We start from the raw sequence: 24,295 nt of genomic DNA, 5'->3' as shown, positions 1-24,295 counted from the left end.
CTCAGAAAATCAATTGTCAAATGTTTTCTAGAACAAAGTAAAGAAAACAAAAGGTTCAGGGTCCAAATATCATAAAGACAGAAGGAAGGTCAGTGGAGTAGAAGGAGATTGAGGGGAAGGAAGGAGGGAACAGGAAAGGGGAGGAAATGCAGAATGAATTTGAGGCAATTACCCTATGTGCATGTATAAATATATCACAGCAAATTTCACCTTTATGAATATCTACAAAGTACCAAATAAAAATAAAAGAGTAGAAGGAAAACCAGTAGAGTAGAGCAAAGGCATTAGGGGGAGGAAGGAAGTGAGGGGCCCGGAGACTAAGATGGACTGAATGAAATCCCATGCCTCTATGGTTATGCCAAAAAGAACCCAAGTATTATATATGACTATAGTGCACTAATAAAAGAAAAATATGCAAAATTATATGCTTTTGGTGTATGTAAAATTAAGTGAACTTTGAATCTATTTTACTTGCTATTTCTACGATTATTCCATAAGAAAATATACAAAACCCCAAATTTCTAAATGAAATAATATGCATATTTAAAGACTCATGATTTACCTTTTTCTCTTTCCTTTTTTATTTGTTGTTTCTATGTTAAAAGTTTTCTCTTTTAAATCCACATTCTCTTGATTATCACATCCTATCTCACGGCTTTAAATACTACTTATATGTTAATGATTCTCAAATTTATATCTACATTCCTGATTGTCCCTGAATTGGATTCATATAGTCAATTGTCTAACTGACATTTATAACTAATGTCTAATTTGCATATAAAATTTAGACTGTTCAAAACTGAGCTCCTACACCTTTACTCCACAGAGACTGCTCCTCTTATTGTATTCCTTATCAGTTAACAGAGACTCCATCCTTCTACTTGTTCAGGTGAAAACCCTTGAAAATCATTGGCTGTCTAGGAAAGCAAGGGTTAGAAACAGGCTTGCAATCTATTTACTCCTTTAACCCATCTGGGAAGGAAAAAGATGACCCAGTTAGATCCCCTTGTAAACATGCCAATGACAATCCTATAGAAACACAAATGGTATTTACTAGTGAGTCCTATCTATGGAATGCTCCTAATAGGATGTATCTGGTCTACCAGAACAGCTTATGGTGAGACAAACCCAAGGAAACAATAAAACAAGCCTGTGGATTTATAAGACGTTGTTCCAAGGAAAAGATCACAGAAGTCACATAATTAAAGAGATAAAGATGGTGTTTTGTAACTGAAATAACTTCTGTGCAAGCAAAATAGCACATAGCTTACTTAAAAGTTTCAGTCTAAACCAGACCCTTTCTTTAGTTAAGAAAAGAACATGTAACAGAAAGCCACATATGGCAGTTTCACATCTTTCCAAATGAACAATGCTTAGTTTGTATTTGGCTACTATTTTTATCTATGATTTATTGACAAAATTCATCCTGGGCAAGATCTATAATTGATCTTGATTCTGCTTTGACAATCTGACCCTTGATTTTATCTCATGGTCCATGTCTGATAAGTCAGTACATCCTATGTATCTACCTTCAAAGTATGTCTGCTATTCTGCTACCCACCTCCGATTCCCAGCATACCACTACCATCTCTTTCTTGGACTATTTCATGAACTTTCTGACATTCCTAGTTCTGCTCTTGACCTCTTTCATTCTATTCTACAGCAGCAAGAAAAATCAATCCTTAAAAAATATAAGATCATATAAGTTTCTAAAAGTTGTTCTAAAAGTTTCAAATCATTCCAATCCCTTTGAGTAAAAGTCAAGATCCTTTAAAAAAATTGCAAATCTAGGTGATTGGTAATTCCATCTCCCTTGACTTTTCCTCCTCATCCTCCACTCCTCGACCCTACCTCACACTGCTCCATCCACACTGGCTTTGTTCATTGACCATGCCAGGCATGCTCTCATATCAAGGTCTCTGCACTTGCTAATGCTTTCAGCTGGATTTATGTATGTTACTTACTCTTGTTTTATTTAAGACTTCACTTACTATCTCTTTCTCAGAAAGGTCTTCTGCGGTATAACTAGGTCAAATGGTGGTTCCATTCCAAGAAGAAATAGGGTCAGTCAACAAATACATGAAAAAGTGTTCAACATCTCTATCAGTCAGAGAAATGCAATTAAAACTACACTGAGACTTTATCTCACTCCGGTCAGAATAGTTATACCACTCCTTGATTTACACCCCAACGACTTAAAATCAGTGATACAGTCACATCGATGTTTTTGCCAGCTCAATTCACAATAATTAAACTACGGAACCCTCTTAGGTCTCCTTCAACAGATGAGTGGATAAAGAAAATGGTATATATACACAACAGAATACAACTCAGCCATAAAGAGAAATGAAATTATGGCATTGTTGGTAAATGGATGGAAGTGGAGACTATCATGCAAAGTGAAATAAGTCAAACCCCAAAACCAAAAGCAGAATGTTCTCTTTGATATGCTGATGCTAACTCACAATAAGGGGCCAGGGGTAGGAAAGAATAGAAGTACTTTGGATTACACAAAGGGGGATAAAAGGAAGGGATGGGGAGTGGGAATAGGAAACATAGTAGAATGAATTCTTGGTATAAGAAAACTTAATGGGTGTTAACTATGTGCATATATGATTACATGACCAATGTAATTCTACATCATATACAACCAGAAGAATGAGAAGTTACACTCCATACATGTATAGTATGTTAAAATACATTCTACTGTTACGTATAACTAATATGAACCGATTTTCAAAATGAAAAAAAAACCACAAAGCTTTTCTGTGGTCATTTTAATAAAATTGCAATTCCACCTCAAACATTTCCTATTCATCTTTTTTTTCTGCTAACAATTTCACTCTTTAATATAATGTCTTTTCCTTACTTATTATAATTTGTAATCTGTCTTCCCCCATTACAATGTGAGCTCCAGGGGTTTTTGTTATTTGTTGCTTGCTATTTCTTGTTTTCAGGATCTAGAAAAGTGCCTGGTATTTAGTTAGTGTTGAATATGTATGTGGTGTTTAATTTGAATTTTATTATAAGTGGGGTTGAATTCTATATGACTGTTAGCCATTTTACTTAGTTTTAAATTAACTGTTTATGATTTAACTCATTTTTCTTCCAGGGTGTTGATCTTTTTACTTTTGATTTGTAAGAACTCTTGCATGTGAATGTCATTAAATCTTTCTTAAGTTGCTATGCATTTTTATTCCAAGAGAACCGCTCTTCACACTGTGTCCCTCGTCTCAGTTAAATGCTATCCATCCTTCCAGTGGTTAAGATGGGGAATAAAACCCTGAAATTCACCTTTGACTCTCTGGGAATGAAAAGGTTAACAGTAAACCTGTAACTTGTTATCTCCCTTAATCCATCTGGAAAAAAAGAGAGAGAAGTTCATTAAATCCTTATGTAAATATGTCAGGGACAATTCTTGAAATTGCATTTTATTGCTGTCATTTACCTTTGAATTTATTTCTATGTACTTGGTATAAGAAAACTTAATGGGTGTTAACTAGATCTCATCAAACATTTCCTTTGTGATTTAAGTTTAGAAAATAAATGTTTCCACATATCCTCTTTCAAACATTTAATAACTGTTTTTTGTATGAATCTATTTAATACTTTATAGAATATATGTTGCTACATGTCAGTCATTTCCAAATTTTGAGCATGAGGAGCCCTAAGAAAGATAGTTTCTCTTTAGAGTATAACTTCCAATATCCACTGATGAGAAAACAATATAGAAGCATCTCTAGGTTTAGATATATTTTGAATGAAAATGAATTTTAGTATCACGGACTAAATATTTGTGTCTCCTCCAACACACAACCTGGGTTTAAACCCTAACCTCCAATGTATTAGGCTATGGGGGTCTTTGGGAATTAATTAGTTCTTGAGGTAGAGCTTTCTTAAATGAGATTAGTATCCTTATAGAAGCAACCACAGAGAGTTCTCTTGCTCTCACTGTCATGTGTAGAGAAGGAGAAGTTGGCAGTGGCAACCTGAAAGGTTCTGACAATGCTGCTACCCCATCTGAGACATCCAGTCTCTCGGGCTGTAAGAAATAAATTTGATTTCATGATGATCCACTCAGTCTGTAGCATTTTGTTGAGCAGACCAAAGTAAGACATCTTCTAACCATAATGTCTTGTCATTATTAAGATGATTGTAATCTCTATTATAATAATAAGACAAATGAAGTAATTGTGAAGTACTTAGTATTTGCCATCCCTAAACATAAAACCAGACTTTGTGTATATAGTTTTATGATCCCTTAAATATGTTTGCCTCCGCTGGTGCTGGTTAACTACTATAATATATGTATAAGTAGTAATGGTAGGTTTACCCTAATAAATGTCTGATTCAGTAGGTTTTTATTTTGGAGGGGTGGGTACTGGGGATGAAACTCAGGGGCAATTGACCACTTAGCCACATCCCCAGCCCTAATTTGTATTTTATTTAGAGACAGGGTCTGGCTGAGTTGCTTCACACCTTGCTTTTGCTGAGGCTGGCTTGAACTGGAGATCCTCCTGTCTTAGTCTCCCAAGCTGCTGGGATTATAGGTGTGTACCACTGAGTCCAGCTGTATCCAGTAAGTTTTACTAAATAGTTTTTCCAATCCTACTGTGTTTTTTTAAACATCACCCTTACTTTATTCTACTTTTTTATATTTGCTAAGGTCAGCTATTGGAATTTCTCTTCTGTTCCACAGACATTTCTGTTCTTGGGGCCGAATTATACTCTTTTAATGATGTATTAATTCTCTTTAAGCAATATATGGCAATTGCTACATCATCGTTCTTTTTTATGTTGGATCTATAATATAAGTCTTGCTAAAGCACATTATGACCATGCCCCTCAATTTTTAATGGTTCTACAGTTAATTCTGAAAACAGTCATAGTGTGATAGTAGGACATGTAAAACTTTCAGAGACTTGCTCTGCCTAATCATTCTAGTTTGATCTTCTACTCATTTGCTTCAGGCATGCCACACTCAGGTCAAGGAAATCTGATGTTTGTGATATGGGCCAAGAACATAGGCCCTCGCACTTGTTCTCATGTGTCTACCTTGAATAACCTTCTCCACTAACCAAATCCAACCCATATTTTAAGGTCACATAAAATGACTATTTTTTATATTCTATATTGCCATGTTGCTTGTACTGTGGATATTTATTTGCATGATTTATCTCCTATATTAAAAAATAAAGTCTTGATAAGTTATAAGTCTTATTCATCTATTAAAAATCCTAGCACTTGCATACATGAATGATTCAGCATATATCGTGTCTACCATACCTTACAGTATATGGTTCTACATCCTTTCTCAACACATGGAGTTTAATTTGTTTACTTCTATCTTTTTCTTATCAGTTCATCAAGTTTCTTACCTAACACTTTTCCCTAAGCATTTCTGGAATTTGATTTTATTTTTTTAATTTCTATTTTTGCCATGAGTCCTGGCAATTCATTTTTCAGAAAACCAAACTAAATTTTAAATCTTTCTAGGAAACCTTTCATTTTGCATCATCTCCTTTTCCTTTCAAAATCATTCATTCACTTAACAAATATTAAATCTCTACACATTGCACTGTATTATATGCTACTGATATAAAGACAAAAAAGAAAACTCTTTGAGGACAGCAGTCATGGAAAGACACCTGCAGTGGGGCAGCATGAACTATGTCTAAATGTTGAAACAGGTGTGTGGGGTTGCTCCTGGTGTGTGGAGGATGGAAAAACTATGTTTGTTTAGGGGTGACAGAAAAGACTTCACAGAGGGTTACTGCTTAAATTGGTGGATGAACTCTAGGAAGGAATGGAATTACCCTCTGGGTCCCTAAGATTTGCTAAGTAGAGACAGAGTCTGTCTGTACTATTTTTTGTTCTAGCTGTACTCTATTCCCCCCACCCCCGCAATTGGACCTCATGAAAGGGAACTGGTGAGCTCTAGGTGGTGCTCGCTATCATGACTCAAATATGTACTCAGACTCCACATAGAATGGACACCTCATGATCAAGTACATCAGCTGCACAGACATCTATGCCCACGCTCTCTGATAGGGAATCAGGATTTTATACTCCATTGCTCTTCTCCTTAGAGTCTGTAATCCCACTTCCAGAGTCCAAAACTGGCAAATTTGTGTAGACCATCTCAAGAATACAGTTTTAAGATTTTTTTTCAGGTTCTTACAGGCTCAATGTGAAGTCTATTTCAAAAAACTTTCATTGGCTTCATCATACTTAAGAAAATTATTCCTTTCTTTTGTTCCTCCTCTCTTATTTTTAAGGATATTTTTAGCAGCTAATATGTTCACATGGTTCAGAATTTAGAAGATACAAAGTGTACAAAGAATATTCAGTGAAGTTTCCTTTTCATTTTAATCATCCCCCCCTCCCTTCTAAAGGCATTCAGAATAATCAGCCCATTGGATAATCTTCCCAAAACATCCTTTTCACATACGTAGATTCTCCATATTCCTTTTCACTTACATTTATACAGATGGTAGCACCTAATACACACAGATCTGCACCTTGTTCACTCAATATATTTGGAGACCTGTCTATTTCAGTGCATAGAAAAATATATACTTCTTCTCTCTATGGCTGTATGTATTATGTTGTATAGAAGTATAATTTAATTAGTCAGCAATCAACAGAAATTGAAGGAAGTAATTTCCTTTCTGATAAGCCATTTTCTTTCAATTCTTCCTTTATCACTACTTTAAGAGAATAGAGGCCTTTTTATGTGCCAAATAGTCTTATAATTTTCTTTCCCATGTAAACCAATCACAATGGAAACATAAAATAATACCTTTGAGATTCTGAAAACTGGCTAATGTTTATTCTCATAGTTGACATATAATTGCATAACATATCTAGTATCCTGTTAGTTATAACTAATTTTTGGACACACACTCTAGGTTAGAATTGTATCCATTTCAGTTCAATGCTCTGCATAGTCTCAGGAAATAATTACCCTGAAACAAATAAGGCAACTAAATAATAGTAGACATTCAATCTACAGACTTAGCACAGAATTAAAAAAGAATCTTCATTGCATAATAACCAAGGGAGCCAGGAAGTTTCTGGTGACCATGCAGGGGATCTGTTGCTTGACACTTAATGGCTAAGTCTCTGTTCTCTTTCACCATGTCAGCAGCATGAATTCATTCAGCACTGAGAGCACTCTGACTTAAGCACTTAAAAACAAGGTAGAAGCTGGTTATGTTGGTACAGGCCTATAATCCCAGCAGCTCAGGGGCCTGAGGCAGGAGGATCATAAATTTAAAGTCAGCCTCAGGAATGGAGTGAGGCCTTAAGCAACTCAGTGACACAGTGTCCCAAAATAAAATATAGAAAGGGCTGGGGATGTGTCTCAGTGGTAAAGATCTCTGGGTTCAATTATAAGTACAAACAAACAAAAAAGGTAGAAAATGAATTTGAAACTTAGAACACTAGAATATAAGAAAATAAATGAATCTACTGTGTAAATGGAACCTATGTACAGAATAAGAAGAATAAAGTGCACTTGAAATTATAATACACTGAAAACAACCACAGTATCATACAAAGTGAAAGACATCCATTACCAAGTGGACAGACACCCAGGCAGAGGGGATGGTATTAGAAAAATTGTATAATTTTAAAAATTGGATTTAAATTTTATTAGTTAATATATTCATATGGTTCAGAAATTAGAAGATACAAAGTGTACAAAGTATATTCAATGAAAACAAGTGCACTCTGAAATGAGGCAGCCAGTGATATTATGAAGACTGAGAAGCCTTTTGAAGAAGAAAAATTGCATGGGCATTGTATTCTTTTAAAAATGTTTTTATTGGTGCATTATGATTACGCTTATTAGTGAGATTTGTTGTTACATAGTCACACATGCACACAAAAATTAGTTTGACCAAAGCATACAAATTGTGTCTGAAGGTAGTAGGTGATGTTGCTGAAAATGTAGATTAGAGATCATTGTAAAGAATATTCAGGGGCAAGTTACTCTACTTTGACATTATGTCATATAGTATGTCAGCTATAAGGTTTTAGAGTTTAATGTGATAAAAACTTAATATATGGTTTTCTTTTTGGCAAGTTATCAGAAATCAGTAGGAGCCTCACTGATAGTCAAGTGAAGGGAAGTGGATGCTGTGCAGTTCTGGATTTGAACTATACATGCTGCTGAGCTTTTCACAAATAATCACCCCTCAATACTTTCTAGGTTTATGCAGTGCTAGTGCAGCATTTGTATAATTCAGTCAGTCCCTGATTGCACACTAAGAATTATGAAAAGAACATTTAAGAAGTTTTAGTGGTTAGTGTGTCAGTAACCTCAACTTTAAAAGTATCATGGAATAGTTTTTATGTCACAAAGTATTAATCAATATCATATAAGAGTACATTGTGGCCCTACTATTTGTCAGGAAATATCCCAATGAATATAGTCCTAGAACACATTGGTTGTTCATCCTGGGATGTTTCTCTTAGATTTACCCTTCTTTTTCATAGGGATTCCTCAAATCTCTTACTATGTTAGAGCACTCTGTTACATCTACACATCTCATCATTTTCTTTTCTATTTAGCACTTCTCATAATTGTAACTATGAAGAGATTGGCAAAATGTTTTCATCAATGTGTATCTTCCCTAGTAAAATGTAAGCCTTTAAAACCGTCCATACCTAGAATGCAGAAGACTGTTAGTAAATATTTGTTGAGTGAATAAATGAATTACCCATGATCTTCCATCATTTGTTTTTATTATACACAGATAGAAAAATGGAATGTAGAAGTAATGTGACATTTCATTATACATATTTCAGTAAAATACACAAATTTCTGTAAAAATCTTAAAACTTCAAAGGAATTAACACTTTTATAGTTTAGGGTTTCAAGATGGCAGAAAAGAGGAGGATGCTTTCATGATTACTTCATGGGAAAACCAAGAAAGAAGATAGGCAATTCCTCAGCAAGACCAACCATCATTCAGTGAAGAACCTGGAGCCTACCTAAGTCTAAACCTTCCCTCCAAGAGCTCTGTATATAGTATTTCCTCTCACACTCCAGCAAACCCACCTAACACTGCTGAGAATGGAAGACAAGAATCTGTGGAACTCCAACAAAAACAATTCTTTATAACTTTTCATTGAGATCTTTTTTTTTAATTTTTATTTTCTTTTTTCTTTTCTCTGTTCAATTGTGACCTGAAACACTTACACATATTAAATTTGTTTCTTCTTTCTCATTTCTGACATTTCTTGAAGGCAGTTAGTTTTCATGAATCAGTATTTTGAAGATTGTTGCTTGATTAGTATATTTTGGTTTTGTTCTGGTATTCTTTTATTTTTATTTTACTTTTTCATATTTTATTTTTTGCATATTTTTTTTCTCTCACTATCTGTTTCCCTTGATTCTCTTTCTCTCTTTTCCTCTGCTACCAGTCAATCTCTATTCTTTCATGCTTCCTTTAATTTTTTTTACTTCTATTTGCTTTCCTCCTCCCTCATAATCATCACATTCTATATCACTTCTGTTTTCTCCCTGTTTTGTATTTAAAATTGTAAACCCTTTTTCAAACTTACTGTTGTTACTGTGGGTGATAACTGATCATTTCTGTTTATTGTGACAGTTAACATTGTAGATGTGATACCAGGAACTATTTAGTTTAACATTGTATTGTTTTCATTGGTTGTTATTATTTGTTTTCCCATAAATGGTGAGGTACTGGAAACCTTCAGGGATTCTATAAGTACATAGGGTAGAACTCTACTCTCTCAGATCCATGGTGTTTGATGGGTAGACATATAAACTACAAGAAAAATCAAGGGAACCAAACTACTTCAATAATAATCCATCAACACCACAGTGACCTAAATGTCAGAGAAGGAGTTTAAAATGTGCATAAACTGATCTGCAAGGTAAAGGATGATGTAGGAATTCAGGGAGAAAATAAAAGAAGTGAAAGAACACTCCAATAAAGAGAAAAAGATTCAGAAAAAAAGAAAAATCAAGCAAAAATCATCAAAATGAAGGAATCAGTAAACCAAAGTAAATATTCATTTGAAAGCAGCAGCAGCAGAGTAGACAATTTGGAAGACAGTTTCAGGCAATGATGACAAAATATATAATTTTGAAAATAAAGTTGACCATGGAGAAAACATGTTAAGAGACCATGAAGAGAACTTCCCAGAAATGTGGGATAATATGAGAAGGCGAAATTGAAGACCTATTGGGATAGACAAAGACTTTGAGATACAGACCAAAGGAATGTACAATTTGTTCAATGAAATAATATCTGAAAATTTCCCAAACCTTAAGAATGAAATGGATAATCAAACACAGGAGGCTTACAGAACCCAAAATACACAAAATTACAACAGACCAATACCATGGCACATTGTTATGAAAGTGCGTAACTACAGAATAAGGATAGAATTTTAAAGACTGTCAGAGAAAATGACTAGTAACATTTACAGAGAAACCAATCTGGATCTAAGCTGATTTTTCAATCCAGACCCTCAAAGATAGGAGGTTGTGGAAAAATACATACACACTCTGAAAGAAAATGGTTGCATCCAAGAATTTCCAGCAAAATTAAGCTTCAGAATTGACAATGAAAGTTTTCCATGATAAACAAAAGTTAAAAGAATTCACAGCCAGAAGCCTGCATTACAAAACATAATAAAATATTCATGAGGAAGAAATGAAAAATAAAAGTGAAAACTAGCAAAGGGAGGAATTACACTAGAAGAAGAGGCAATCAAATGAGAAAAAATGTAAATTAAAAACCAGAAATAAATCAAAATGACAAAATGATAAATCAAAATGAATAAAAATCATTTCTCAATAATAACATTGAATGTTCATGGCCTACATTCATCTATCAAAAGACACTGAGTGGCAGATTGGATAAAAAACAAGACCCAACAATATCCTGTTTTTAAGAGATTCACCTCATAGGCCAAGACATCCACAGACAGATGTAGTAAAAGGATTAGAGAAACATATCATTCACATGGATCACATAAACAAACAGGGGTTTTGTTTTAGTCAGTTTTTTCACTGCTGTGATGAAAAGGCCTGAAGAGAGCAATAGTAGAGCAGGAAATGTTTATATGGGGCTCCATTCATTTGTGCTCGAGGTGACACAGAACAACATGGAAGAGAGTACGGTGGATGGAAGTGGCTCACATGATGATGAAGAAGCAGAGACTCCCCTCACCAGATAGCAAATAAATACCCCAAAGGCACACCCACAGTGACCCACCTCATCCAGCCATATCATATGTGCTTTTAGTTACCACTCAGTTAATCCCTGCAGGGTGATTAATTCACTGAGTAAATTAAGACACTTATAACCCAATAGTTTCTCCTCTAAACCTTCTTGCATTGTCTCACACATGAGTTGGGGATACTTCACATCCAAACCATAACAGGTTTCTATCCTCATATCAGATAAACAGGACTTTAAACCAAAGTTAATCAGCAGGGACCAAGAAGGTCATTTCATACTGCTTAAGGGAATCATATATCATAACAATCATAAATATATATGCTCCAAACAGTAGAGCATTTATACACAACAGACAAGTCCTTCTCAATTTCAAGTATCAAATAGACCACAACACAACAATAGTGGTGACTTTAACATGCTTCTCAAATCACTGGATAGATTCTCCAAACAAAAACTAAATGAGAAACTGCAGAACTAAAAAATACAATTAATAATTTTGACTTAACAGACATATGTAGAATATTGCATCCATCAATGACTGAGTACACTTTCTTCTCAGCAGCACATGGAACCATCCCTAAAATAGACCAAATCTTAGGCCACAAAGCAACTCTTAACAAAAAAAAAAAAAAAAAAAAAAAAAAAAAGAAAAGAAAAGAGATAATACCTTGTATTCTTTCAGATCATAATGGAACAAAATTAGAAATCAATGATAAAATTCAAAATAGAAGCTACCATAACACTTGGAGACTAAATAATATGCTATTGAATGGCCAATGGATAGTAGAAGTAGCCAGGGTGGATATAAAAACATACTTAGGGTAAATGAGATTAGTAACACAACTTATCAAAATCTCTGGGATACTATGAAGGCAGTCTTAAGAGGAAAGTTCATTGCATTGAGCTCATTCATTAAAAGAATAGAAAGTTACCAAATAAATAACTAACACTACATTGCAAAGCCCTAGAAAAATAACAAATCATCACCAGAAGCAGAAGACAGGAAATAATTAAAATGAGATCTGAAATAACTCCAAACAAAAAACTCAAAACAAAAAACAAAATAACTCCAAACACAAAAGTAACTCAGGATGTGGCTCAGTGGTTAAGCACACCTGGGTTCAATCCCCTGTACAAAAAATGTCATAGATGAAATTACTCCAAACAAACAACAATGACAACAACAACAAATTTTTAAAAATCAACAAAGAATTGGTTCTATAAAAAAATAAATAAAATTGATAAACTCTTAGCCAAGTTAACTAAGAGAAAAATCAATAAAATTTGTGATAAAATAGGAAGTATCAGGACAGACACTACTGAAATACAGATGACAATCAGAAACTATCTTGAAAATTTATACTACAATAAAATAGAAAATCTTGAAGACATCAACAAATTTCTAGAGACATAAATCCTATCCAAATTGAATGAAGAGAATCCAGAAAATTTAATCAGAGAAATTTCAAGCAATATAATTGAAAACATCATCAAAACCTACCAACAAAGTAAGCACCAGACCAGACGGATTCTCAACTGAGTTGTACCAGAACTTTATGGAAGAACCACTGATCCTCCTTCAATTTTTCCATCAAGTAAAAAAGACAGAACACTTTCATCATCACTCTATGAAGCTAGTATAATCCCGATACCAAAACCAGACAAAGACCCATCAAAGAAAGAAAACTTCAGAGCAATACACCTGAAGAATGTAGTTGTAAAAATTCTTAGTAAAATACTGGAAAAGTGCATACAAAAACATATCAAAAGATAGTGCACCATGATCAAGTGGGGTTCATCCTGCGGATGCAAGTTTGTTTCAACATACAGAAATCAATATACATAATTAACCACATCAATAGACTTAAAGACAAGAATCACATGATTATCTCAAGAGATGCAGAAAAGACTTCTCACAAAATCAACATCCATTCAAGTTCAAAACACTAGAAAAACTAGGAGAAAAACTAGGGATACTAGGAACATACCTCAACATCATAAAAGCTGTCTATGTTAAACCCAAGGTCAACATCATTGCAAACAGAGAAAAACTGAAAGAACTCCCTCTGTAAACTATACTAAGACTTCTTTCACCACTTTTATTCAGTGTAGTCCTTGAAACTCTAGTCAGAGCAATTAGGCAAAAGAAAGAAATTTAAGGGTTACAAATAGGAAAAGAAGAACTCAAACTATCTGTATTTGCCAATGACATTATTCTATATTTAGACAATAACAACAAGAACAAAAAAAAAAAAAAAACACCACCAGAAAACTTCTAGAACTCAAAAACAAATTCATCAAGGTAGCAGGATATAAAATCAACACCCATAAATCAATTGCATTCCTGTACATCAATGATGAATCAGCTGAAAGAGAAATCAGAAAAACTATCCCATTTGCAATAGCCTCAAAAAAAAAAAAAAAAATCTGTGGGAATCCATCTAACAAAAGAGGCAAAATACCACTACAATGAAAGCTACAGAACACTAAAGAAATAAATTGAAGACTTTAGAAGATGGCAATATCTCCCATGTTCTTGGATAGGCAGAATTAATATTGTCAAAATGGCCATACTATCAGAAGCACTATACAAATTTAATACAATTCCCAATAAAATTCTAATGACATTCTTCACAGAACTAGAAAAGGCAGTCATTAAATTCATTTGGAAAAATTAAAGGCCTTAGAATAGCCAGAGCAATCCTTAGCAAGAAAACTAAAGCAGGAGGCATCACAATATCAGACCTTAAATTATATTAGAGAGGTATAGTAACAAAACCAGCATGGTATTGGCACAAAAATAGATATGAAGACCAATGAAACAGAATAGAAGACACAGAGGCAAACCCAAATAAATACAGTTATCTCATACTAGACAAAGGTGCCATAAACATATATTAGAGGAAAGATAGACTCCTCAACAAGTGGTGCTGGGAAAACTGGAAATCCATTTGTAGCAGAATGAAATTGATCCCCTCTCTCTTACTCTGCACAAAACTTAATTGAAAGTGGATCAAGTACTTAGGCATTAGACCACAGATCCTGCACCTACTAGATGAAAAAGTAGGTGAAAATCTCTGCCACATTAGCTTAAGAACTGAATTCCTAAACAAGTCTCCTAAAGCACAAGGAATAAAATCAAGAATTAAGAAATGGAATGTTATCAAATTAGAAAGGTTCTTCACGCAGAGGAAATAATCAAAAACATAAAGAGCCTATAGACTAGGAGAAAATCTTTTCTACCTGCACTTGATAGAGCACTAACCTCCAGGATACATAAAGAAACTAAAAACTTAACACCAAAAGAACAAATAACCCAATCAATAAATGGGCAAAGGAACTAAACAGACACTTCACAGAAGAAGAAATATGAATGGTCAACAAATACATGAAAAAATGTTCAACATCTGTAGCAATTAGAAAAATGCAAATCAAAACTACACTGAGATTCCATTTCATTATAGTCAGAATGGCAATTATCAAAAATACAAGTTATGATAAATGTTGGCAAGGATGTGAAAAAGATACTCTCATACATTGCTGTTGAGACTGAAAATTGGTGCAATCACTCTGGAAAGCTTTATGGAGATTCCTTAGAGAACATGGAATGGAACCATCATTTGACCCAGTTATCCCACTCCTTGGTATATGCCCCAAATTATTAAAATCAGCATATTATAGTGATGTGGCCACATAAGTGTTTATAGCAGCTCAATTCACAATAGGTAAGTTGTGAAATCAACCTAGATGCCCTTCAACAGATGAATGGATAAGGAAAATGTGGTATACACACACAATGGAATATTACTCAGTCTTAAAGTAGAATGAAATTATGGTATTTGCTGGTAAATGGATGGAACTGGAGAATATCATGCTAAGTGAAATAAGCCAATCTCCAAAAAATCAAAGGCTGAATGTTCTCTCAGATAAGCAGTAGCATACACACAATAAGGGGAGGTGGGGATGGAAATAATAGAAGTTCATTGGAATAGAAAAGACAAATAAAGGGAAGGGAGGGGAATGGAAATTGGAAATACAGTAAATTGGATCATATTTTCCTATGTTCATATATTATTAATACATCAGCAGTGAAACTCCATATCATGTACAACCACAAAAATGAAATCCTAATTAGAGTAAGTTATACTATATGTATATTTAATATATCAAAACATACTGTATTGTCATGTATATCTAAACAGAACAGATTTTAAAAGGGATGAAGAGTTTAGAATAGAAATGATACTCTAGTCATGCCATAAATTGTCATATGTGATTCATTTATGTATTTGTCTCAAACTCAACATTACTTTGAAAGTTAAATGTCAAAAAGTAAACAGGCACTAAAAGTAAAGTCCAAGTTATTTAAATACTACAATGCAGACTGGTGATAATCCAGTCTCATCAATATTCTTTTTTGCACTTACAGATATGTAAATTAATAGCTCTGCACACTCTTCAGAAGCAAAAATCTTCAATATTTGGAAAAGCTCAAATTGATTTTATATTTACATTGTAACTGAAAGGCAGACATAAACTGCTTCATATTATTAAAGTTCCTTCTTTTTTCTTTTTGTAAAGAAAGTTTATTGATTTTTTAAAAATCTTTGTTTTATGTTTGTCTTTTTAAGTTTAAATCAAAAATGAGAATTTTTAAAAAATTTGAACCCATAAATGGAAAAAACTAAGAACTTGAGAACTGAAACTAGAAAGAAACAAAATAAATTTGTGCTCAATCATGGCAGTAAAAATCAATAAGTAATTCAAAATATTCACTTTAGGGAGTTTTCTAATTTTGTAAATTCAAGTCTATTTCGATTTATTTCTACCACACAATTTCTTATACAGTTAGTTAAAAGGATTGTCATTGAACTGATGGTTGTACTTTAACTTATTAACATCTATCCTGAAGCTTATTACCTCACTGGCTCCCAAAATGTCAATTTTTAACAGGTGCCCTGTTTTCAATCTAGGAATTTAGCAGCAAACCTGTGATGTACTCTGAATGATTCAAAGTAAGGGTCTCACTGTCCCTGACAGCATGAAAGACTTGTTATTACAAAAGGACTGTGGTTCTAACATCATCTGTTAATTACACAATTGAGAGCAGTCTCTTCCTATGATTCATTCTTCAAAAGATATTGCTGCTCACCTCAGGAGTGAGTTAGTTGCAGCAAGTGAACTAAAGTTCTAATGTCGTTAGCTCAAAGATGGTCAGCCATATTTGTCTTTGTCTCCAGGTAGTAGTGATGCATTTAAGAGTTAATGAGATTTACAAAAAAAATATACTAATGGGAAAACCCCCTTGCCAGAATAATAAGTACAATGTGAGCATTTTTCCCTCTCAAGTAAAGCCCTAAGTTCCTACCAAAGCACAGAGTCTCTTTGATCCTTGTGGTTACTCTATTGGACCATAAAACCAGCAAACCCAGGTATGGCTAGACTGAGAAGAGTGTCAGTACTGGTCTCACGATTCAGAACAGATACAAAGGAAAAGAAGTTGCTGGAAATTTCATTTCAATGACACCCCAAGGGAATTCTCTCTCATTAGTTGTCATGTAAAGTGGCAAAGTAAAAGTGGTCATATTGAACACACTATTTTAAAATCACCACTGAACAAAGCCAACCTATAATTATCTGGCCATTATTTAACTAACATTTTCACAATTCCCAAAGAATTATTCTTGACTTCTGTTTTCTGCCACTGGTGGTTTGGTAAAAATATATCCATCGGATTTTCGATTCCTTAAATTAAGATTGATGGAGACTGAGACTGTCTTTGTGAAAAAAACTGCACCCAATATCCTAAGAGTCCTTACAGGCTTTTAGCAGGAACTATTAAATTGTTCCTCTGAGGCTATTTTGACATTAAGTGGATGTTTTTCTCAGAAAAATTCAAATGCAAGGAGGTGAAATGATGTTTCCAAAGCAACAAAAGCCATTTTGCCTATCTCTTGGGCTGTCTCTCCTATGGAGAAACACACATACATGTGCACACCCACCTCCTCCCTCCCTACATCCCAGGATTCTGCTGCTTCTACTGGTAGAATACATAGGTTAATTTTACTATGATATCCCTATATTTCAGACCAGCCACACACACTCATTTGATTCACTTATTTTCTCCAACCAAATTGTTCTTTTGTTGCTCTTTGCTGGGAGAGGAAAAACAATTTATTTCAGTCTTTCAAGTAGGGCTTTCAGATGTTTGATAAATGTTATTTTCTCTCTTACTCTGCTTCTGTAAGGCTTAAGTATTTTGTGATAATGATGGAAAAAACTCATGCATATTTCTGTTCTTATAGAAATTAAGAATTCTTTTTCTGATGGAACTGCAATGAGTAATTGAAATAAAAACATTTAAAAAGTCTTTATTTTAAGTAACCACTTCTAGTATTGCCGGATTTGCTGCCAAATACAATTCAAATCTCTTTCTCTTAATATAATATGCCATTTTTTTCTTTAAGAAAGATTTATTTTTACTACTAAACCCCTAAGACTCATAATACTACATATATTAGATTACAATCTTACTATTCTAACATTTTCTTCCTTCTGATGAACTAAAACCATACCATTACCTTTTAAAAAATCATTTCTGAGACAACGCCTTCAAGGATAAAATGGTGATTTATATCAGAATACAAAATCCGAGATTTTATTTTTTGCATTCAAAACATAATAATGGAAGTAGTAAATAGTGAAAGCAGCAAGTAACTAGTGCACTTAGAGTTTTTCATTTGCTAACAAACACAGCAAAATTAATTGTGGAGCTGGGAAAGAAAAAAGCAGGTTAATTAAAAGCAATGAGAATCTCATCATGTTGCAATTATAGGAACTACACTGTTCCTTTAATGTAAAATGGAAGCAAAAAATAAATATAAAAATGCAACCACCAAATAAAAAAATGGCCAATAAAATTCCTCAGGTCTTGCATACAGACTGAGCAGGCTGTTTTGTAATTATTCTAAATGGAGATACCACCGTCCTTCCCTGTTTAAAATGTAAATATTCTTTGGAGAAATAACAAACTGTTTAAAATTCTTAGAAGGTTATGAAATTATAAAAAACTGATAGTTAATCCTTTCTTGTCAGGGAGTTTTCATAGGGGCAGCATGATGGGGATGTGAAGGAAGAAGGAGAAGAAGGGGAAAGGGTTTGACCTTGAATATGAGTTTGATCTTCTTCAGACAGTTCCTTATGACCAATCCTGCAATTCCAAATAACTACTGCTGTCTATTACATCAACCTTAACACACTTTCTCAATTTGTTTCCCAGAAAAATAAGCCCATCCTTTTCTTATAATAAGATATCTTCCAATTTTTAAAATGTCTAAAACCCCACTTCTTTCAAAGCACTTTTTCTGGTAGGCTTGCTATATAACATAGAGACATGTTTTTAAAAAATGAATTCTAGGTCATATAGACAGCAAAACCCAAAGCTGACTGTACCAATTTTATAAATCCCTGATTGCCATATACCCTTTTATTAACATTCTAACAGGAATGTGTTGAGTCATTACTTATTGCTGTGTTTTAATTCCCACCAACTTAAAAAAAAAAAAATCTAATAAGACGCTATTGAGAAAACTATCAAATATTGACAGGCTGTACTCTTAATCCTATTATAACTATGTTTTTCTTCAGGCTTTTTGAAGAAAAAAAATCAACGTGTAAAAAAGCTTTATACATTAATAAAATACAAACTTTGGTGATGAACTGAAGAGGCCAAGGATTTTCTGCAAACCGAACAATCCAGCAATATCATTCCACAAAGTACACGGAGACCTCGGTTCTTGAGCATGTCAATACTGTGCCTTGTTATGAAATCAGAGCAGACAGGAAGAGTAAGGAGGAGGCAGAAGTTGCACACACCTCCAGTTTGAAGCCTAACTCATCTAATTTTAGTCTTTCAAACTTGTCAACACTTTTTACCAAAGACGGATTTCAAAATGTTATTAAAATATCTTTAATGTATAGTTAAAAACTAATATAGTCCTTGTCTAAAGTATGACTAATTCTTCACAGCTCAAATTTTTCATTGTATCTAGTATAGGAAACACTCCTTTTATATATTTCAGAATCCTGTGCTCTTAATCAGCTGAAACTGCTCTTCACCGAGCCGTCCACTGATACGTAGAAGACAGACATGAGCAGTAGGAATATGAAGTTAAGGGGATAATTCTTAAACTCAGGCTTCCTGCTGGCCCTCCACATATTTTCTTTAGAAAAAGTCTTTCTGGCCCCGCTCTGGTTTAAGTCAATAGGATATGTGACATTCCTGGACAAACAATCTGTTATCTTCAAGGCTATTCTCTCAGGGTTGAGGAATGTAAGGATCCTCCCTGCTGATAAGAGCACAAATTACTGTGAAAGTGGACTTTTGCGACCTTTATACAGAACAAGGATTCCAAGACTCAGGAAGACAGAATAATTAAAAGCACAGCTCGACAACCACAAAATATATAAAAACAAGTTTCGATTAATGACCATGACTTGCCTTGATCTTTAGTATGTCATTTTAATCTCATTATGTTAGGAAAATCTCTACCCTCTAACACCCCATAGATTTTGCTTGGGAATCTGTGGGAAAATCATATGTAGGATGGTCTTACAAATCTGATGCCATCCTACTGGGTGTTAAGAGTTGAGCTGATACCTTGGGGTGGGGTACTCTCTAGAAACTTCCGTCAGACTGGTTTAAAAACTAGGGAACAAGGGTGTATTATTGCCATCCTCTTTGAAATGACCCATCTCCTCTGTTGTGGACATTTTCTTTTCTCTTCTAATAAACTTTGCTATACTTTTCCTGTGTTTTGTGTCTTGTTTGACGTTTTCTCCTGCAAGAATATAAGAGCAGCAAGATACCACAGGATGCTCCCTGATACCAGCTCACACAATGACTTTCATAACCTCTACCCTTCATTCCCCAACCACCCCAATTTTGTTTGTTTTTTGGTTGTTGTAGTACAGTATTAGGGACCGGGTCCAGGGGTGCTCTAACACTGAGCTACATCTCAAGCCCTTTTTATCTTTTATTTTGACACAGGGTCTCACTGAATTGCCCAGGCTGGCCTCAAACTTGTGATCTTCTTGCCTCAGTCTCCTGAATTGCTGGAATTCCAGGAGTGTACCCCATTGGTTTTTCAATTGTCTCATCTTTATTCTCCTTAATCTTTTGCTGCATTTGAAACCTTGTATCCTGTTTCTTAGTCAAGCCCTCTTGACACAGTTTCAAGGACAGGTATAATTCCCGATTTTTCCTGGCTTTTCAAATCTCACCCATTTTCTCTAACTGGCTTTATCTCTGGACATGCCCAGAAGCAGACTTCTTAATTCAATCATCTTCTATCTCTTTTGTCCTTTAGAAACTGAACAACTGGCCTGAAGCAGAACTTCCAAAGAAAAACTTTCCTTCTAGCAGGTAAAGTCTTTACTTCAGCATTATGCAATTGGTATAATTGACCATTTTCCCTTGAGAAAGATTTTAAATTCAAACTGTGGTTGCTTCTGGGCCATCATCACATGCTCCTACAACAGCCTCTTGGTACTTCCTTTTCCTCCTGCCTGGAATATTCTCCCTCAGAGTACAAGCTCACCAGCTTCCCTTCTTCCTGGTGAGCTATTTGGTCAGATCTCTCCTTTTCAGGTCTCTTCCCACATACCTACTCTGGTCAATTTTGTATTTTTTGCTAACATTGCAAAATTTCAACATATTTTACATACTTCAATTATGTTTATTAGTTAATTACTCTGTTTACTGGAGTGGCTTATAAATGACAGAAATCTATTTTGCCCAGTTCTGGAGGTTGGAAGTCTGACATCAGGGTACTAGAGGAGCCTTCTTCTGAATTACAGAACCCCTGCCTCTCTCTGTACCCTCACATGACAGAAAGAGAAAGCTGGCTCTCTGGCCTCTTCTTACTAGAGCACTATTCCCAATACCTTGCAAAGGATCCAACTCCTAGTACTCCTAATGTCAAATAGGGCTTTGACATATGCATTCTAGGGAAGACACACACATTCAGTTCACAGCATGCTGATAGAATATATTCTCTAATTTGTTCATTAAAATGGCCTGGAATAATGACTAGCACTTAGTAGGTGATCAATGATTTTTACCCTAATTGAGGTTTGAAAAAGAAAAAATAAAAAACAACAACCTTCTATTGTCTACCACCTCCTTTCCTTTCCATTGCCAAAAGCCTAAGTCCAGTTTTCTTCTTATGGTAATTAGCTAATTAGCATGCTAATTGCAATTCTTGCTCCTGGTCGCCTTACTCCTTTACTATTATCTCCTTTACAGTTGCCTAATTTTCTTCTTCAAAACCAATTTTTATCATCTTATTATCCTTCTTAGAAACCTTCACTGTAAGTCAAATTGCCTTATTCTGGAATTTAAGCCTCTGCTCAATATGGCTACCATTCACATTCAACCTTATCTGTCCACTCCTCAATCAACTCAAACAAGCTGGTACGGTGGGGGTTTTATTTATTTATTTATTTATTTTTCATTTAGGATAAATTTGTTGACTTCCTATTCCTAGGTCCTAATTATAGCAAAAATAATTGTGAGTTTAGGTAACTTTAATTGGAAGAATGAAAGTTTTAATAACATTTGCACTAAGAAACAGACCATAGAAGAAAGATACTTGACTTATTTACTCAGGTATGTGGTCCTGAGATGGGAATTCAAGGTCACAGAGAAAACACTTGAGTCTCGAAGGACATATGTGCATGAACCACTAGAATGCAGAAAGTTCCCATGAACCACTGGCATGCAGATTCAGAAACTCTAGCAACTGTCCCAGCCTATGTTCTTGCACCCCTGCACCTCATCCTCACCCAAGGAATCTGGAGAGACCATGCCTTTACGGAATTTAAATATTAAAGACTTTGTGAGTGAGAAATGACCACTAGCCTCAGCATAATAGTAAGATACACACCCCTAGATGGAGATTTAAGGTGCTAATGAAACGCACCATGTAGGAAACACACAGTGATTAGAACACCTGCAGTCAGTGTTCAAATGCATGGAACACAGGTCCCAAACTCCAAAACCCCACCCTGACTCCTCCCTTAGGTCAGCCCTCTAAGCACTGTCCTACTACAAAGAGTAGGGCCATGGACCTAGACACTTAACTTGCTCCGTGATTGCAGACACCCCCATTCTTGAGTATGTACCTTCCCTTTATAATAAACTTCTCTGCAGTTTTTTTAATCATGTGACCTTAAATTATTTTCTGTGACAGGTTAAGCATCTGGAAGGCTGGAGTAGAGATCCCTTCCATTCCTGGAGATCTCTTTGAACTCCCAAATACTGACAGTTACATTACTGAAATGCCTCTTGTATCCACTTTTAAGTTCCAAGCAAGCAATTCATATCTATATTTAAAGATTCAAGTTTAATTTATTCTGGTTGATTCTGTGCATTTTTAAAGGCCTCTTAAGCCTCACAATTAACAAATGGTTTGTCTTTCCACAAATAGTGTTTCATTGTGGTTCTGGGGATTGAACTCAGGGGCAATACATCCCTAGTCTTTTTTTTTTTTTTTTTTTTTTTTTGAGATTTTGAGACAGGATCTCATTAAGTTGCTGAGGCTGGCCTTAAACTTGTCATCTTCCTGCTTCAGCCTCTGGAGTGGCAGTGATTTCAGGCATGCGCCACCATGTCTGGCTCTTTCCGCAATATTCTGATGTGCCTTTCCTCACCTTCCTTCCTCTCAATATAAGAAACAGTGATACGTGGCTTACATATGCCTTCTCATCCAAAATTTCTGAGTGGCATTTCCTCCCAGGAGGTACTCCTTGTCTCAAAACCAGGGTCCTGGGCTGGGAAGATAGCTCAGTTGGTAGAGTGTTTGCCTTGAAAGCACAAGGCCCTGGGTTTGATCCCCAGCACTGAAAAAAAAAAAAAAAAAAAAAAGAAAAGAAAAGAAAGAAAGAAATGAAAAACCAGGGTCCAACTTGGAGAAACAGCCTGGAGGAGAACCTGAGTCTGCAAAAGAGATGTGGGATTTGAAGGGTTATAGAAAATAATATTCCTAAAAGATAGCCCCCAAAGAAAAGTGGAGAGGGAGGGGAAACTAGCCAAGGATTAATCTCCCAGTAAATCCATTCCTAATAATATTCCTAATAACAATAGGCCCTGAAGGAAAGGGGCAGATACTGAATGCTGGGTCCTGGACTTTGACCTTTCCCTACTGCAGATCAGTCCTAAATGCACAGCAAATATAAAAACTCTGGGAAACAATGAATCCCAGAGAAAGAAAAACAATGGGCAAGATTTGAGTACTCATCCCTCGGGATCTGGACTCTCTTACCTCCCCAGACACCAGTGAGCTTCAACCTTTTTACAACTGCCTTCCTAAGTTAAAAGTTTAACCAATGGGACTAGCCCTTGACTGTCCAAACTGCATGTCCATAGTGTCCAGTGATTGAACTATCCTTATTGTACCCTATAAAATTAAAATCCCCTCTGTAACTGATGGTCATTTTTGCATTCAGAAAATGTGCCTCGATGGTGCCCGAGTCCATGAATGAATAAAAGATTTCCCTGAATCTGTTGAGGTCTGCATCTGTTGTTTTGTGCTTGTAGGGTTTATACTTTTAATACAAGCTGGCATCCCCAAATAGTACCACACTTTCTCACCACCACTAAGTGTTTTCAGGTCTTACTTTCTCACCACTTCTAATCTTTACAGCATGGAGGTGTTTCAAATCTAAATTCAAACAGCTGAATGAATGCAATAAACTGAACACATATTACTTCCACACCATTATAATGTGCAAAAATTATAAATTTAACCATTGTAAGTAAGGGACTATTTGTACAAAAATTAGGGATGGCTAGTTTGATATGGCTTGTATATAACACTGCTCATGGCAGGAAGTCAGCTTTGAACAGCATCAAACATGGCTTATTTTCATATCATCTATAGAATGTGCACATTTTGTTTTTAGAAACAAAAACATCTTTGGTATGTTTTTGTATGTTTTCATTTCAATGATGTACTATTAGAATCATTGTCTATTATGACAGAGAAGAGTAAGTATACACACATCATACA

General features: G+C 35.0%; 1 protein-coding gene across 7 annotated transcripts in view; it reads right to left on the bottom strand.

Annotated features, from left to right (window-relative positions):
* The window catches only part of B3galt1 (beta-1,3-galactosyltransferase 1), a 557,516-nt gene that overhangs the window by 341,546 nt on the left and 191,675 nt on the right, over nucleotides 1-24,295 (bottom strand). Inside the window, exon 3 of one of the 7 annotated variants that reach the window (XM_047542778.1) lies at nucleotides 22,980-23,126. The exons of 5 other annotated variants lie outside the window; for them this stretch is intronic. The gene's annotated coding sequence lies outside the window, so the exon portion shown is untranslated. Of the gene's footprint in view, nucleotides 1-22,495; nucleotides 23,127-24,295 lie in introns of those variants that run through there. One more of the 7 variants, XR_007107568.1, reaches the window with a different exon arrangement.

This window comes from Sciurus carolinensis, chromosome 3 (genome assembly GCF_902686445.1).
Source record: "Sciurus carolinensis chromosome 3, mSciCar1.2, whole genome shotgun sequence".
Taxonomy (NCBI): domain Eukaryota; kingdom Metazoa; phylum Chordata; class Mammalia; order Rodentia; family Sciuridae; genus Sciurus; species Sciurus carolinensis.
This window is presented reverse-complemented; position numbering and strand designations above follow the sequence as displayed.